The sequence below is a fragment of the Nyctibius grandis genome, chromosome 12, assembly GCF_013368605.1.
Source record: "Nyctibius grandis isolate bNycGra1 chromosome 12, bNycGra1.pri, whole genome shotgun sequence".
Classification (NCBI taxonomy): Eukaryota; Metazoa; Chordata; class Aves; order Nyctibiiformes; family Nyctibiidae; genus Nyctibius; species Nyctibius grandis.
This window is the reverse complement of record NC_090669.1, coordinates 10,469,092-10,485,797: the sequence shown is the minus strand read 5'-3', so window position 1 is coordinate 10,485,797 and position 16,706 is coordinate 10,469,092. Positions and strand designations below refer to the sequence as shown.

Here is a 16,706-nt window from a genome sequence, read left to right as displayed (position 1 = left end):
TTGAGTCACAATCTCAGAAGCCCCATCCAGGATGGAACATGCAAATGTAGTTTAGGAGATGTCAGTATCACTGAAGTCAAGGCTACCCCTTTGATAGTCAAAGTCTAAAATAAGCCTGAGCCAAATACTGCCTTGTCATGAATTAACCAGGTTCAGATACTTAATCAAATTTGCACTTCTGGGTGATGGTGCATTTACATTATGGCTATCAGTGTGATAGCAGAGCATTTAGTCAATATGGCATCTCTCACTGCTACCGTGAAGAGTCAGGAACTGTTCTGTCTGCAGGTGACAACCTGAGGGACTCCACACAAATCCAGGTACGGCCAAGCCAGAACTGACAGCAGGGCCACCAAGAAGAGCATTGGAGGGTGTCCTAGGGCCTGATCACCTGAAATTGAGGCAGTTTTCTGGTATAGAGAAGCAGGTGCCAGGTTGTGCCACTGAAGGAAAAAAAAAAAAAAAAAAAAAAAAAAAAAAAAAGAGTATGTCAGTCTACCAGCCTTAGGCTTTTTTGAGTAGGGAGAGTTTTCTCGGGATATCAGAGGAACGACTGATGCCATGTCCACGAGGACCACAAATCAGCACATGGCCCATGGGGGGACCAAAGCTGACAATTCTTCAGCTCCTTTCTGAAGACAAAATCTTGGTTCCAGTGAACTCAATGGTAAAAGTCCCCATGATTGAAAGGAGCCAAGATTTCCTGTTAAGACTATAAAGCCAATAGGGAAAACATAGGCAAGGATTTTACTTAATCACTCCTTATGAACTTGAAGAAGGAGACAGTCTAGTCCTCCCTGTTATTATCAGGGTTCACGTAAGGACAGGGACAGGATTCTTCCCTGTTTTATTTCAAACCATCTTAGGCACATCTTTCTTTTCTTTTACCAGGAGAGCAGAAATCCTGAAATCTGGGGGCTGCTCAGATTCTAGCTTCTCTTGGTGGGTCTGTCACACAGATGAAAACAGACTGCAATTTGCTGCATAACCTATGCTGTGCCCCAAGCTCCAGTAGCACTGCATGGTTGCATGTAAGTGACATGTCACAGTCAATAGCAAGTGTGTCGGCTCACTGACAGGCACACAACGTGTGACACCATCCTCCAACACCACTCTCCTGCAGCCTCCGCCTCTCAGGGAGAGCGTAAACAAGACTTGGTAGCAAGGAGTACAGAACAGGCATTTTAAGGGGTTTGTCAGTGTTGTGACATGCAGCTGCTTTGGAAAAGTATTACCGCAACCAACTGTTAAATGTCACTCATGCTTCCACTGCGACTGTGAACACGGTATAGTGCATAAAAACCAAACGTGCTAGTTAAACTATGTAACTCCTGAGCAGTGCCCTCCATTAAATGTAACTGCATTACCTGACAAATAATCAATGTTCAGATGACACTCAAGAGTCCTAACTGCTAATCCTAGGCTAAAACTATCTGATATTTGCCTTCCCTCTGAAGTTTTATACTGTGTCTGTGCTTCAGTATCAGCCCCAAAGGAGAAGCAGCATCACAAATAAGGTCCTGGCTTCCACTATGGATTTGCTAATAGCGCCATTAGAGAGATGAAGAACATAATCTGGTTTTGGACAAAAGAGAGCTCTTAGCCTTTGGTGGGCAGAATGACATGGCATCTCGTTTAGATCATTACTTAGGATATTTAGCATGTTAATTTTTCCTTCTGTTAGGCTTAATTCTTCAATATTTGGTATAGATCTCATTTTACCAGGAGTTCCAATGAGAAGGGAAAGTGCAGTGACTTTGATATCAAGGTCTGCAAAGAAAATTAAAATAGCAAATATTAGTTCAGAACAACCTGTGAGAGTACAAGAGCTATTTCGTATAGCTGTGGACTGCTCTGATCTGAATGCACAGAGGATAGCATTCTCCTGGGATACAAGAAAATACTTTTCTCCCGTCCTTTCTCCACCTTTCCCTTCCTCACTTGGGCCTCCAAGTTGGACCTTCCATGGTCCACAGCCCCTACAACCCTGATGTTCTACCTCACCAACATGGGAGTGAGCACTGGTACTCAAGCTGCCACCTAAATCCTGGCCACTCGCTACATATATTTGCCATCTTCATCACCTGTGTGTGGTGGTATAAAACTCCTTAGAAGTCCTCTCCCTTCCACACTTCCTCTCCTATAGCCAGTTAGGGCCCAGCTAGGCTATCCTCACATGGCCTGAAGACAGCTTCATTAGCTTCAGAGCCAAGAGTGGTCATGGGTGATAGGAATGTCCCTGTCGCTCTTGGTGTCTGAAGTAGTTTTGCTATGGAAAGGAGATGGTGGAACAGCACCAGACAAGTCTTGGGGAAAAGAACAAGAAAATGAGAAAAGTTTTCCTGCTCTTCACAAAGAAGCAAGTTTCTGTGACGTGAGTTTAATCGACGTTTGCATGAACACTGTATTTGTTTATATTTAATACATCTTTTTCTAAATGTAATTCAAGACCACAGCTATTCTAAAGTATGAAAACCAAGTCTTCCTTTGAACGACATTTTTAAAAGAACTACTATTCCAGCCAATTTAAAAAAAAAATTGAGACCACACATGACTTTCGAAATCATATGGATTATGGATGGGAGCAACAGAGATGTTAAAAAAAAAAGAAAAAAGAAAAAAGAGGTATTATGGCTCATTGCAGGTTTTCAAAACACTGTAACACCTAACTCCTAAACTAACAGAACTGTGACCAGAATTTTCCACTGCATTGGCTTTTCCTAACTTCAGAGGACCTGATTCAGCAGAGATTTAAGTACATGCTTTAGCACTTAACATCCAGTTTTAGCAAAACAATTAAGTACAGGTTTCAATACCATTTATTCCACACTAATTCAGGACCAAACGTTACTACAGAAATCCTCAGTATAAGATCAACTGAAGCAGTATAGGTGGAGTTGTAATGCTGTGCCAGTCAGCTTTTGCACTGAACAGCTTTAATTGACATTCTTTACATGTATGTGAACATCACGTTTACAAAATCTGAAAGAGGGCTCACAAAACAAATGATAAAGAACCACAAACTATTCACAGCTGAAGGAACAATATGATCCTCTTCCCAAACGCTAAAGAATTCCTAAAAGCTACAGAAACTTTTTTAACATACAGCCTTCCTTAGAAAATTTAAACATGTAAACCACAGAAACAAAAGTATTGAGCATAATAAAAAGGTAAGATCATTTCAGTTTTCTTATTCTTGTCATAGTAATTTCTCAACGATAAGCATATATATTCTTTCTATAGGTACCTTCATATCATACAGTTATAAGACAGACATGCAAGCATCCTATAAAACACTAAAGTATTACTCAGTAATTATTATTTACCTTCTCCTTGTGCTCTAGCCAAACTCTGCATACACCTGCTTATAGAAGGATGGGGCACCTCTGCCCAGGCAACAGGTGTTTCAGTATGGACTTCAACCGGAGAGCAGTAAACCCTAATAGAATAACAGGTACCTGGGTTACCTAATTGAAGGGTTTAAGTGTTGGCAATATCGTTGATAATAAACTAATAAGTTAGAAGAGCCTTCTTCACCTAGATGTCCAGCAATGACTGGACTAAATAAGGGCTGAAGATTGTTTAGAATTAATGTTGTTCACATTTAAATACAAATTATCTTAGTAGGGTTTTACATATTGATTGTGCATTGCTGTTAAGTCCTCTTATTTCTATAGAAATAAATGATCCCTACTCAACATATAAAAGCTGTCCTAGTACTAAATAGTGATCTCAACAGGGGGCAAATCCTAAACAGAAGTAACTGGAGGGGACTAAATTCTACACTCTGCAAGTATGCGGCTGAGGAACACCTAGGACCCAGAACAAGGTACAAATGGCTTGAAAGCCTAGCAGAACATTCGATTTAACGAGGCTAACTTCCATTTTACACAGATGATGCTTTCTGAACAGAGCTGTAGAAAACACACACACGCACACCCTAACAGAGGATGGGAAGAGTTCAAGAGGCTCCTCCTCCTTTATTTTTTAACTGCTTTCCTATTTCAAATAAGAGGAGATTATGAAAGGAGGAAAAGTTGTCTTCAAATCCAGCTTGAAAAGGCACGTGCAATACTCCTCCTCGCTTTATCTGCCAGCCCTGTTTCTCCTGACAACATGTTTCCCTAGTGCTGTGGCAACCCACAGAGACCCTGAGAAAATTTTTTGTAGTCAGACTCCTGCTCTGGTACATCTACATGTAGATGGAAGCATGCTGAAAGCTAGTGCTTCTCCTTTAACTTATCTTTGGTTTGTTCTGTTTTGTTCAGCTCTACCATAAGCATCAGAGAGAAAGGTAGAGAGATTATTGGCATGTTAAAAAAAAAAATAATAAAAAAATAAAGGATATTTTCGCTAACAAATCCAAAACTATAAAATTGTACCACGATTTTTTTAAATAATAAACCATTTGCTCCACAATAAATATAATTAAACCAAGAATAAAAGTACAATTAGTAAAAGATATATGATGTGTCATAATAACAAGCAACAATAAAAACTGTCTAAGAACTTATTTGAAAAACTGTATTTGTAAAGGAGCAACATAAAAAAGAGGATCTTTCACTCTGATAGGTAATATTTTATTTGACTCAAATATATGAAACACGTCTTCAAAAGCCCAATCTCCCAAAAGAAATCTCGTCAAAGCAAAGCATATCCAGAAAAATAGTCCCTGTCTGATTAAAAACATTGCTATATTCTGAAAAAGGTACATGAACAAATGTCATGCAGTTGAAGAATATAAACAGCCAGGCTGTTTTTACAGAGGCATCAAATCTACTTTAGATGTTCATACCAGCTACAGAGCAATGAAAACTGTGTTACATTACAGACTATACATGTGTAAACAGTTTTCAAATCCAGCTGTTTTTATTAAAAATGTAAATCATAAATTGCAATACCTTTCCCAGTGTCACAGAAGAAGCCTGCATGATAATTTGTTTCTTTCCACAACAGAAGTTTTATCTCATCAAATGCAAGTTATGTCTAGCTTAATGGTGGATGTGAATTCACTGCAAAAGTTGTATTCGGTAAGTAAAAGGTTAATAGTGTGAACTCAATGAGCTAGTATCATGATGTGTGAAGTAGCCAATCAACAGTTGGTGTTTGAAAGAGGCTTGGGTATCATATTTATAAAGCAGTGGGGTTTTTTGCTTGTGTGATGATGACTTCAACTAGAAGCAAGCTAAATTTGACTCATCCAGCTCACACCTGAAAACAAGATACTGAACCATTGACAACTACAGACCCAGTCATTACAACCCTCATTAAGGTCTCCAGTTAGTGAACTCAGTGGTGAATGTTGATCATAAAAGCACTGAAAAAATATTTGCAAGCTTGAGCCCTGTGAAATTCATGATTCTCTAAGAGAAAGGCTTTCACTTTTCAAAGGGCACCTGAGGGTCCCCATTTCTCATCTACATGATAGGTTTGTGGTGGCAACTGAGTGACACTGAATGAAGGTAGAAAGTCAGGCAGTGTGGGAAATGGGAGAGGGAGGCAAAGCTCTGGGTGCTTGTCTAATACCCCTCTGTTATTAGTGGCAGAAGCACCCTGGAGAGGTGCAATGCCTCCTCAGACTGTCTGAGACCGTATATTCATAAAGCAGCCATCAATAGCCACAAATTTGGGCCATCCCCAGAATTGCTCTTTGCCACTTATTCTGTAAAGCAAAATAAATCAAAATCCAAACTAACTCAACACTCATCACAAACACCTTTTTAAAAAGAAAGTAAGAGTTTTCATGCAAAGGGTAACTGCCAGCCAGTATTTTACTGCTAGGATTTTACTATGGTTAACCTGCCAAGGATCTGAGTTTACACATTCTTCATGTGTAAAATTTCTATGGGCACGAGCGGCAGTAAAGGTATATAAGGGTTGCAGACATATCCCCAAATCCACCTCAGCTGTAGGAAGAAATCTCACAGCATTGCTAGATCAGAGATCAGCTCAGGCCAGTTCTAAATGATTAAGATGGTTTAACCCAACTACAACAGGTTAAGGGTCTGACCTCAAACCTTTGAAGTCAACTACAAGGTGCGCATGGATTTCCATGGACTTTGAGCCCACTCCTCAGAAATATTCTGGCTAGCATTTTTTCCACTATTACAACAGAGGGCAGTATCTTGTCTATACCTTACAAGTATATATAAAAAACACAGTATAATTTTTAAGATCAAACTACAGAAACACCATTGATGTAGTTTAAGTCTTGTAAAAATCAAAGTTGCTCAAAAATTGAAGACCAATAAAAATGTTTTCACGATTCTTTTTTTAATCCCATTGAAAACAATTTTTCGTTGTAAACATTTTTGCTAGCCAAGCACTGCAGCATTGTGCAACTGCATGACAGCCAAAGAGAAACTGATGAAAAGCTGACTAGATTGATTTCATTTTTCCAACCAGAGTGAAATACGTAAAAGGAAATAACAAAATGGTGAAGTTATTTTTATATATAAAAAATGTTGAGATTTAATAAACTCACATGGAAACTGCACAGCCAATGGTAACCGCTTTTGAAATATATCTACAGATCCCTTCAGTTCTGCATGGAAACGAAGGCAACAGGGGGTTTCTGCAGCACCTTTCCCCCTCCTCCAGGACCACAGAAGCACTCTCTCTGCTGAAGAAGTTCTGAGCCTGCCCAAACCCTATATCACCCATTCCCTCTCCCTGCTGTGACCTCCCAGGTTTCTGTGTAGAAGTCTGGCAGGGGGTTACTACTGGAACTCAGAGCTATATTTATTCCCTTGGCTCCCATCCATCACCGTTGCAGAGCAGCCAGAAGGGGAACCAACCAATACAGCATGGGATCTGCCAGAGTTGTGCTGCCAGAGAAGTTAAGAATGAAAGACAGAGGATACAGAAGCTATCAAAGTGAGTATTTCTGTCTCTAAGGAAAGAAGAGTTTCCTTCCTTTGCGGATCCCCCTTCTACAGATTAAGACATTTTTTTCTCTCCTTTTTAATAAGTCCCAACAGAGAAACCTGCCAGCTCCATAGGTCTTTTACATCTCGCCTGAGTTTCTTCATGAGGGAAGGAGCACTAACAACGCAGTATCACTTGCATCACTAAGGCATTTGTTGGCGTTTACGCAGCATCTCTCTCTGCCTTATGGTACTACCAGATAGAGTGCCATCCACAAGCTCTACACTGTACACAAATCCAAGGTGCTTGCGGTGGAAGGGTCTAACCCTGCACCCACCACACCTCCTACAGCTAAACACTCAGTGCTCAGGGGTATGTAGGAATCAGTTCTGTTCAAACACATAACCCACTGAATAAAACAATGGCAACAAAACTCCATTTTGAAATGAAAATTCTTTGGTTTGTCAAGGTGTGCCCCATTACCCACTGACTTTTATAATCACTGGATTATGAACTTTATGAAAAAGGTATAAAGCCGAGTAAGGAACAATTTTCCCATATCAGAAATACTTTGAAGATTTCAGAATTTCCTCTTGCTCCCCACCACGACTAACCTGATGTATTTTGCAACTTTTCAAGAGGAAGAGCCAGCAAGACAACATTAAGAACATGAATGCTCTTACCACATCATACTCAGCAGCGCAGGGTACAGAACTCTGCAACAGAATCAAGCTGGACCCAGTCTCTCACATCACACTTGAGTACCCAAGCCAAAAGTCAGTCCTCTTCTGACCCACCGAATAATTAAATGATTATTTAAATTGGAATAGCCTGAAGTAGGAACTTAAAAAGACCCACCCTGGAAGAACTGAAGTATGGTTATTAGGGCACTCACCTGGGATGTGAGAAACTTGATTTGAAGAAGCTGATTCAAATCAGGTATGAGAGGAACGATCTGAATACAGCTCTCCAGTGACCCAGGTGCATTTCATAATCACCGGTCCATAATGAAGTGCAGAGATGCAACTCTTTTATTTTGAGCAGAAATTCAATTGTGGACCTGAGAAATCCTTCAAAGATGCAGGATGTTGATGCAAACTAATGAACTGGCATTTTTCAACTGCAATAAGAAAATTCCAGCTAGCTCTAGCCAGAAACTATACTTCTATATTTGGAAAGCACGTAGCATGCCAAAGACACTACCAAAACAACCAATAGATTGAAATTCTAATCCAGAAGTGGCTGTAGATTTCCTACTGCTCATTCACCCAATAGCATGTCCATTTATTTCAAACACATGCTTTGTGTATTCAAGTAAAAGAAAGATGCTTGAACACTTGTTCTTTAAAACAATCAAGAATATATTTTAAAATATCTGAGCTATTTTAGAAGAAATTTTATGGTAGAATCCAAAGAAGGGAGTAGTTAGAGCAGGAGAGTTTTGTTAACTGGTATTATGGTACTAATAAAGATGCTGGGTCTTCCACTACTTCTTTTATTAGCCCTAAGAGGAATTACATTCCTATGGCAAAATCTCAATGAATCAATGAAGAGATTCCTTGAAAAGGTAATAAATAGTCATTTTATTATACATTTCAATTTTGGTTAGCCTATAACCTTTGCATTTTTTAAAGTCAAAAGGCTGGATTTATTTTGTACTTGAAATAATGAAACAAGAAAAAGTTTAATCAGGATCTCTTTTCAAGAACATCAGGCTTTGCACTGAGTTTGCGAACAGTGGAGTTAGTTACACAATGTATCTATACTGAAACTAGGAATCGCATGAGACTCACCTGGTATGGAGGGGAAGTTTTACCCACTGACTCAGTCCTACCCCAACCGAAATCAGAGGAGCAGAACTGGATCCTAGAAATCACATCAAAATCAACCAAAATTTTGCTAACCTTTATGCACTTCCCTCTCAGAAGAGAGACCCATCATTTTCCTCAAAAATTTGGCATATATTCCAAAAAAACAGAGGTTCAACGAAAAGCCACTTGTAGCAGCAATTTCAAAACTAGTGTTGCTTTCAACATCAAGTCAACTCTCGACATTCAAAAACTTAGAAGTAATCACACGGACTGAAACCCATGAAAACATTCATGCAAACCCTTGAGAAATAAAAAAAACAAACCCAGAGAGCTTGTCTACATTCGGGGTTTTTTCAGAACTGTTCCAGCACTGATACAATTGAACCAGGGTAAAAACCTATCAAAAATCCCTGACTACTAGAGTAGAAGGCAGTTTCTTCTTCTCCTGACAATTATAAACTAATGCCAGAGAAGGCAAGATCTCTCCCTAATTCCCTTGATCGATATTTCACTGTCACATCACTCCCTCAAATTAAAGTGGTATCAAAACCAAAATTGTGCACTGCCCTATGTTTTAATATTTCTATGGACCCCTGAAGAAAAAATGTGTAGATCTAGAGAGCCAATGTTAACAAACACACATGAAAATAAAATGTAACCATCCATGCGGAGCTATCAAAAGACATGTTAGGAAATCCATATCCAGCCCACCACGTTAGCCTTTGTTAATAGAAACCTGACTTTACACCTTCTTGCTTTCTTTACCCTAGCTCTCACATGCTCTTTCTCAAGAAACAAACCTAGGCTTCCCTTGAACTCATTTGTCCTTTCTTTGGTGGTAATTTATTCCATATGTTTATTATCCTTTGCATGAAGTAATTCTGTCTGAGTTTCCAATTTACCCATGCTTTTCTAAACTTTAGATTAAAGGGACCTGTCTATATCTATCTATAACTACCATTGATATTCCAATGACAAGACTGATGGTAACAATGTCTGCACAAATCTATGGAGACCAACTTATGAGAGTGAAATAAAACAACATTAATAGAATATGCTATCATTTAGAAAAATAAACGTAAGGCCAGCCTGGCAACCTAGGATAGTGCTATCGTGTGGGTTACCAGCGCTAATTCCCACACCAGCAGGGGCCAGGACTACGGAGGAAGCAATACACATAGCCCTGTTGTGACCGTGTATACTGTGGTACTTGATAGCAACCCATTTGTAGCATCAATGAGCTCAACAGGGCTCCCATCCTCCTCACAAAGAACCACAGTGACTGCAGCAGAATATCCCAAAGGCATAAAAAAGGAGGAAAAGTTTGTAACAGCACTTATCACAGTTAAAAAAAACAACATAAAAGAAACTATAATGAAATTCACATTAAGGCTGAAACAAGCTTATTATAAAAGGAAGAATCAGGACTGCTGTTATCCCTTTGCACCACGATACCCTGACCCATTTGAGGCTGACGGCAAGGAAGGCTCCCTGGGACATCCCTGGTTGCCCCAAGGCAGAGCAGGGGCCGCGGGCAGCCCCCCTGCAGCCAACCTCCCCTGCGCCCCTACGCAGGCCATGGGAGCGAAAGTCAGCTTGTACTCTCCCTTTTCTCCCCCTCTCTTGCATCTCCTGCTCACGAAACTGAGGCAGGGCCTAATTTTCCCCAGTAGCCTTTCCTTGGCACTGTGGGTAGCCCACTTGGGATAACCCCTGCCTGATCTTCACCACTTCCACCCTCCCGGCAAGTGCTCGCTCCCTCTGAAGTCCGAGATGCCTACAGCTGGACAGTTTAACGCTGATGCATCAAAAACGAAGCTAGCTCTGTTGCTCGCCCCACACTATGGGAGTGCTATCGAAACCATCAGCGTTCTTTTCAGGCACTGCTACTTGCTGAACTCTCTGTTAACATTCTACCATGATAGGCAGCGCTGCTTATTTCATATCATGACAAATACTTGTAAGGAATTACCTAGTTTTGCTTTTGGTTATACAAGTCTCGAATACTGCAATGCACAATGGAGAAAAGATCAGATACTGAGGCTGCTGTGGCTATTTTAGTTCTGTTTTCTTCATCTGTGTTTAAAAGACAGTCAGACTATAATAAAATTGTTTGTCTTTAATATAGTTCAACTTGACCTGATGAACCCATCTCTTTAGAAAACAATCTCACATGGAGTATTTAGATTAAGACCTCTAAAAAACAGCGACTTCAAAATACTTTCAAGGCCCCATTTTACAATTTTTAAAAAACACAGACAACTAGGCTAATTATAATTACTCCTCTATAATTCTTTTGCCTTTTTCATGCATCTGGTTATCTAGTAAGATGCACCTGAAAATTAGAGCAAATTTAAATATAAGGGAAAGGTGCCAAATTCAGAATACGGGAAAAATCTTCCCTCTGGGAGCGTGTTTAGTCACATCATTGGTGCAGTTGGGCAGAAGCAACCCAAATCCCCCCTTGCTACCCTATTCCCGTGACTCTTTCCTGATCTGGATCTCTGCTACCTCTGAAAAGATGCTTCAAATCTCTCACTCAGTGCTTGGCTTCATTGCTTAACCTGCCAATGGGAGTGAAAATGTCACAGCAGTTATTGTGATCCACTCAGATTTAGACAGACACTACTCAGTTATTTCACGTTAAGCAACAAACATCCATCAGATCATTACAGTTTTCACTTGTTTCTATACAAGGTCAGATTCTGATCAGTGACTTGGTCATAAAAAGTTCATACTCTGTATTTGGCCGCACAACCGGAAGCTCGAACCGCACGTCTGTACAATAACCCTAAGATCATCCAATTAAGCATCTCAGAATTATTTTACTTTTACATATTTTCTTTCAGTAGCTCATCGTTTTTTCCTCTTCTGCGAACATCTGTGCCCAGAGTGTCTTCACTAGAGAAATTCGGATTTCCATCTACAGTTGCCAGAAATAAGTTTATTCATGTTTCTATAAAAGAAAGAATAGAATACGTATTCTATTTTTTCATCTGTGCTCTCCTTCCCTGAATGCAAACTGCTTGCACCTCTGAAACAGACACACAAAATGCCTCAAAAATAATGGGGTAAAGAATAAGGCAAAAAATGCAAGGTGTGAATGAGAGGACAGAAAAATGGCTTTTCAAGATCATACTGCTTGTGGCATTTTGAAGAGCCGATATACCTCTATTCAGGTATCTGAGAGAAATCTAGAGGTTAAAATTTAAATTTACTTACAAATCCTATTAAAACACACTAAATCAGAAGATACTAAAAAGCTTTAATGGTCCTCATTCAAACCAGAAAAATAAATCTATTTATGGCTTTCTTTTCCATTTTTTATGAAGTTCATATAAATCCATGTGCTTTTTTAAATGCTTTTTTTGCCTTTTTTTTTAGTCAAGGCACTCTAAAAACACCTGTGCAATTCAAAGTCAACTTTAAGCAAAAATCAGCATTCGGAAAAATTACTTCTACTGATTGTCCTACACTTGACGAAACTTGTGCCTCCCTGGGAATAAGCACAGCCCATTTTAATGGACTAGTGGATTTTCTACGTCTGTTCTAATGCAAATCTCTGGTCACCTAAGGCTCCCATGGTGGGTAAACAACCTAATGTGTCAGCTTTCTGTAGTGAAGATCACGTTTTCTGATCTCAGCACTGTCTTCATTGCTGCAAGCAAAACTGTGGTACTGATGTTGCAACTTCCAGGCTACTCTCTTCTGATAATGAATGGGTTGGGTTATTGGCCTCTAGCATGGACAAAAATATGACAATCAGCCTCTTCATTATATAAAAGTCTAGAGTGAAGACAGTGACAGACAACTTGCTGAGTATTAGAGCTCAAATAAGGCCAGAAGTCGAAAAGCCAGTAGAACAATTCCTTTTTCTTCTTTACAATTGATAAAGTCCTAGGCAATTTATTAAGTGTTTTAGTACACTATTTCCATCATAGCAACTTGTATCTTCAGGAACTCATTTGCAAAACACAGCTTCAGCATGCAAATATTTTCGATACGTTCCCTGCAAATGTAATAGAGAGACTAACCATTCTTACATCTGCAGTTATTAATTGTCATCATTTGATCAGCAAATTAAAACAAAGTTTAAGCCACTGGCACTTTAAAAAAAAAATCATATTAAATCTCATTTACCTGCAGTGATAGAAACTCAAAGTCAGGAGCAAAATCTGAAGACAGAGCAGATATGAGAAAGTGCACCCAGTTGCAAGGTTTAGCAACTGTATCAAGACTCTCTTGTAGTGCACGTTCTGAAACAGCAATCGATTTTCTAAGCACTTGTTACCAAACCAGAGACATTTTCTTTCTATAATATTCTGAAAACTTCAAACAACTCATTTATGATTCTTTTCTTCAAAAGATTACCAGCACATCCACTAGAAGATGAATTAAAAATAAAATTTAAAAAAAAAGGATAGCAGAAAGGGAAAACCAGAACAGACTAGGACAAACATCTCAAGCTATTTACAAATATTTTTATGATGACTAGAAGCCATAGAGCCCTCTTTAGCTGTCTAACTTAAAAAAAATAATAATAACAAAAAAAAACAACTCCAAACAAGCCAAAAAAATGCATCAGCTGTTGACTGAACACAGGGCCTGATTTTCAAAGCTGCTGAGCACCCACAACTCCATCTGAAGTCAGTGGAAGTGATGAGCGCTCAGCAGCTCTGCAAATCAAGCCCCAACTGTACAGGGGTCTGCTAGCAGCCTAGCAGAAGTGGTATTTAGGGAAGGGTTTTTCTGGCAGGAACGAGGAGGTTCGACATTATCTGTCAAAGAAGTGCTGCTATGTTCATGAGTCGTAAAGCTAGCTAGCTCTCATCTATGGGAAAAAAGTTAATTCATAGGGCTCATAGGGCTTGCATTTGTCAAGGAGCAGGACGTCAATGCTATCATTATCAGGCAAATCAGCCAGGCGTTTAATGGTAGAATCAGGAGACATTTGCTCTCCACTATCAGAATGACATCATAACTAAAGCAGCCTTCGGTGAGGGGGGAGAGCTGGGGCAAGGCTTGGGCTGCACACAGACTTTGCACTTCTGCTCAGCTCGCCCCACCGATCGCTGCTCCCCTTTCCCGAGAGGCGACGCTTTCAGCTGCCTTCGCTCCACAACTTTGTCCTCGCAGCATCTGAAACACCAGCATCTGATTTTACAAAATACTTCTAAACCTGCCCGATCCAAAACTGCGATATTGTAAACCAGCCACTCGGTTAGGAAGGGATGGGTTTTACATATAATCTAGAAATTCACTCTAAAAATTTCTGGCATTTTTAATTACTTCAGTCATCTTCATCCTCTATCAAACGGAGGGGACACACACATTAAAAAACTAGTTGCCTCTATGATTTAAGAAGTAACAGCTTAGTTAACTAAGTCGATTTTTAAGCATACACAAACACACACACACACAATCTTTGCATATTCTTAAGTACTTAGTGATGATCTATTCAATGATCAGAAACATAACAGCAATACACATTTCCCTTCCACAGTAGCTGTAATTATACAACTCAAACAGCATGAATTACAACCTGTTAATCTATTTTCTTTAAAAATGTCACTACAGGTACACAGGCACGGTACAAAAGCCTCACCTTGTATAAGAACTGTGAGGGAAAAAGTTATGAAAGCAGACAGAAAACCTAAAATCCCTGAGGCTACAAAAAAATCCCGCTATTGAGAAATAACCCAAGAGACCACATAGGGAATGTACAGCTTTCAGAAGCACTTCTCATCTTATTTGCACTTAACCTATTGATGTACTTATGCAGGTCACTTACTTTTCGGATATGTTTGAACCCTTTATAATCATGCAGATCGCCGCGGTTTTCGCTTGGGCTTTTGTTTTTTTGGTTTTGTTTGTTTTTTTGCAAACAAGTTTCATTTAAAAAAGATCCAATTATGCAAATCTGCTCCCGGATAGGTAGTGAATATTCAAAATGACGGTGATACTGTAATAGTTCAATGCAACGCACTGTACTGGGCAGATTTATGAGGCAACGTCACTACTACGCTCTGGTCCTCGCTGAAGCATCTTGAAGTTAATTAAAGCTGCAATGTCCACTTTTCCAGCCTCCCTCCTCATTCAGGTTTACTATTTCAACATCAAACCAGCAAGGGGGCCTCCCCCCTCTCTCCGTACATTTAAGCAGCCTTCCACACTCAATGAACAATGAACAAAGATTTGAGTGATAGGAACGGGGGGGAGAGAAAAAAATCTCCACAGGAATAATCAAATCCGGTTTAAACAAGTAAAAATATAGTTTCTAATATTAAACTAGAAAAGAAAACATTCTTCTCCAAGAGAACGTGCAGAGGCGCTTAGCCAACCCCTTCAGAAAGGGTCTAAAAGCAGCCAGTCCTTTTTATTTCGAGCAGTGAATGAGCCCAAACAAGGCTTCTAAACTTAATTATGACACTTAAAATAGTCTTTTTCCACACAAGCGGGAGGCTCGCCGCCGCTATCTGTATCACCCGGCCAGCTCAGCTCAGCAAACACGGCCCCTGTTGGATTTATTTTAAACTGCACGGGGGGGGGCACGGCGGCGGGGGGAACGCACAGCCCCGCACAGCGCTCCCGCCGCGGGCGGCCGGGCAGCCGCGCCCGCCCCGCCGGGCCCGCGCCCCGCACCCGCCCCTGCCCCGCGCCCGCGGAGCGCCACCGCACCGGGCCCCTCCGCGCCGCCGCTCCCCGGCCCGGTGGCGGCTGAAGTGAAAACGGAGGGATCTGACAAATCCCGTCTGCGCCTCGACGCTGTATCAGACCCGGCCCGGCCGCCGCACGCACCCCGAAACAATGCCCGCCGCGCAGGCAGGCGGCGGCCGGAGCCCGCCCCGGGCGCCCGCACCCACGGCCCGCGCGGGGCTCCGCGCAGGCGGACGGCGGCCCGGCCCCGCCGCCGCGGCGGGGGACGCCGGCAACTAACTTCTGGGATGGAGCCCGTGCGAGCCGCCCGGCGGGAGCCGCGGACCCGCCGAAAAAAAAAGCGTAGATCTTCGCGACCTTTTATTCTGCGTTAAAGTTCCCGGGCGGCACCGCTCCCCTCAGCCCCTCTCTCCCCCCTCACACACACACACATATTAATTATTTGCAAAACTGCAACAGATGGGCGCATTAAAATCTGGATTCTTTCCTACACAGCATCAAAGAACCTCTCCTTCCCCCCCCCCCTCCCCGTTAATCCCGGTGCCCCCCCACCTCCCCGGCACCGCAGCCCCGCGCAGGAGAGCGAGGCCGCTGCCCCGCTCCCGCAGCCCTCCGCGCCCGCGCACAGCGCGCCGCCGGGAAGGGGATGCTCCCCCCGCCCCGGGGATTGCCATTTAAGTTTCCTCCTTAACCTGTTACTTTCTCCGGGCGCTGACAAAAGCCCCGGCGGCGGGCTGGCAGGTGCCTCCCCGCTCCCCGCGGCGCCGCCGGGCGCGCTCCGCTCCCCCCGAAAGGGCTGAGACCTGGCCTGACATTTAGTGCCTACTTGAATGTCACAACGCTCCTCGCAGCATTATGCACAGCTCCTATTCATAAGAGGTCGATTAGAGCACAAAATGGCAGGTCTCTTAGGCACTTGAATCTCACAAGTTTGACACATGGTATGCATCAGCTAACTTTGATTAAAAAAAAAAAGGGAGGGGGGGAGAAGTTTACAAATTACACCACGATTAGCCGGGATCCTAATGGGGGAGGGAAAGAAGAGAGGGGGGGCGCGTTTAAAGTCACTTCAGCAAAGTTTGCTCCGCAGCAACCCTTTAAAACAAAAAGTTTCTGGGCAAGTTAAGGGCAGGGTCGGTGCGGGCTGGGGACGGCGGGCGGGCGGGCGGCCCCCGGGCAGCGTCGCGGCCGCCGCCGCCGGCACTCGCCTCCCCTCGGCTCGCCCGCCCGCCCGCTCCTTTTTTGTAAAGTAACGGTTTTAAAAGAAACGAGAGAGAAAGAGGAAAAACGTAGGGTTTTCTTCAGGCTAAGTTCTATAGCGCCATTCAATGGCTTCTCCGCTCCTTTCATTATTTTCTGCTTTTCCCCTGA

General features: G+C 42.0%; 1 long non-coding RNA gene across 1 annotated transcript in view; it reads right to left on the bottom strand.

Annotated features, from left to right (window-relative positions):
• Positions 1-16,113, bottom strand: part of LOC137669455 (uncharacterized) — a 31,099-nt gene extending 14,986 nt beyond the window's left edge. The window contains exon 1 of the long non-coding RNA XR_011049098.1: positions 16,028-16,113. This is a non-coding gene — a long non-coding RNA (uncharacterized lncRNA). The remainder of the gene's footprint in view (positions 1-16,027) is intronic.
• Positions 16,114-16,706: the final 593 nt, after the last annotated feature.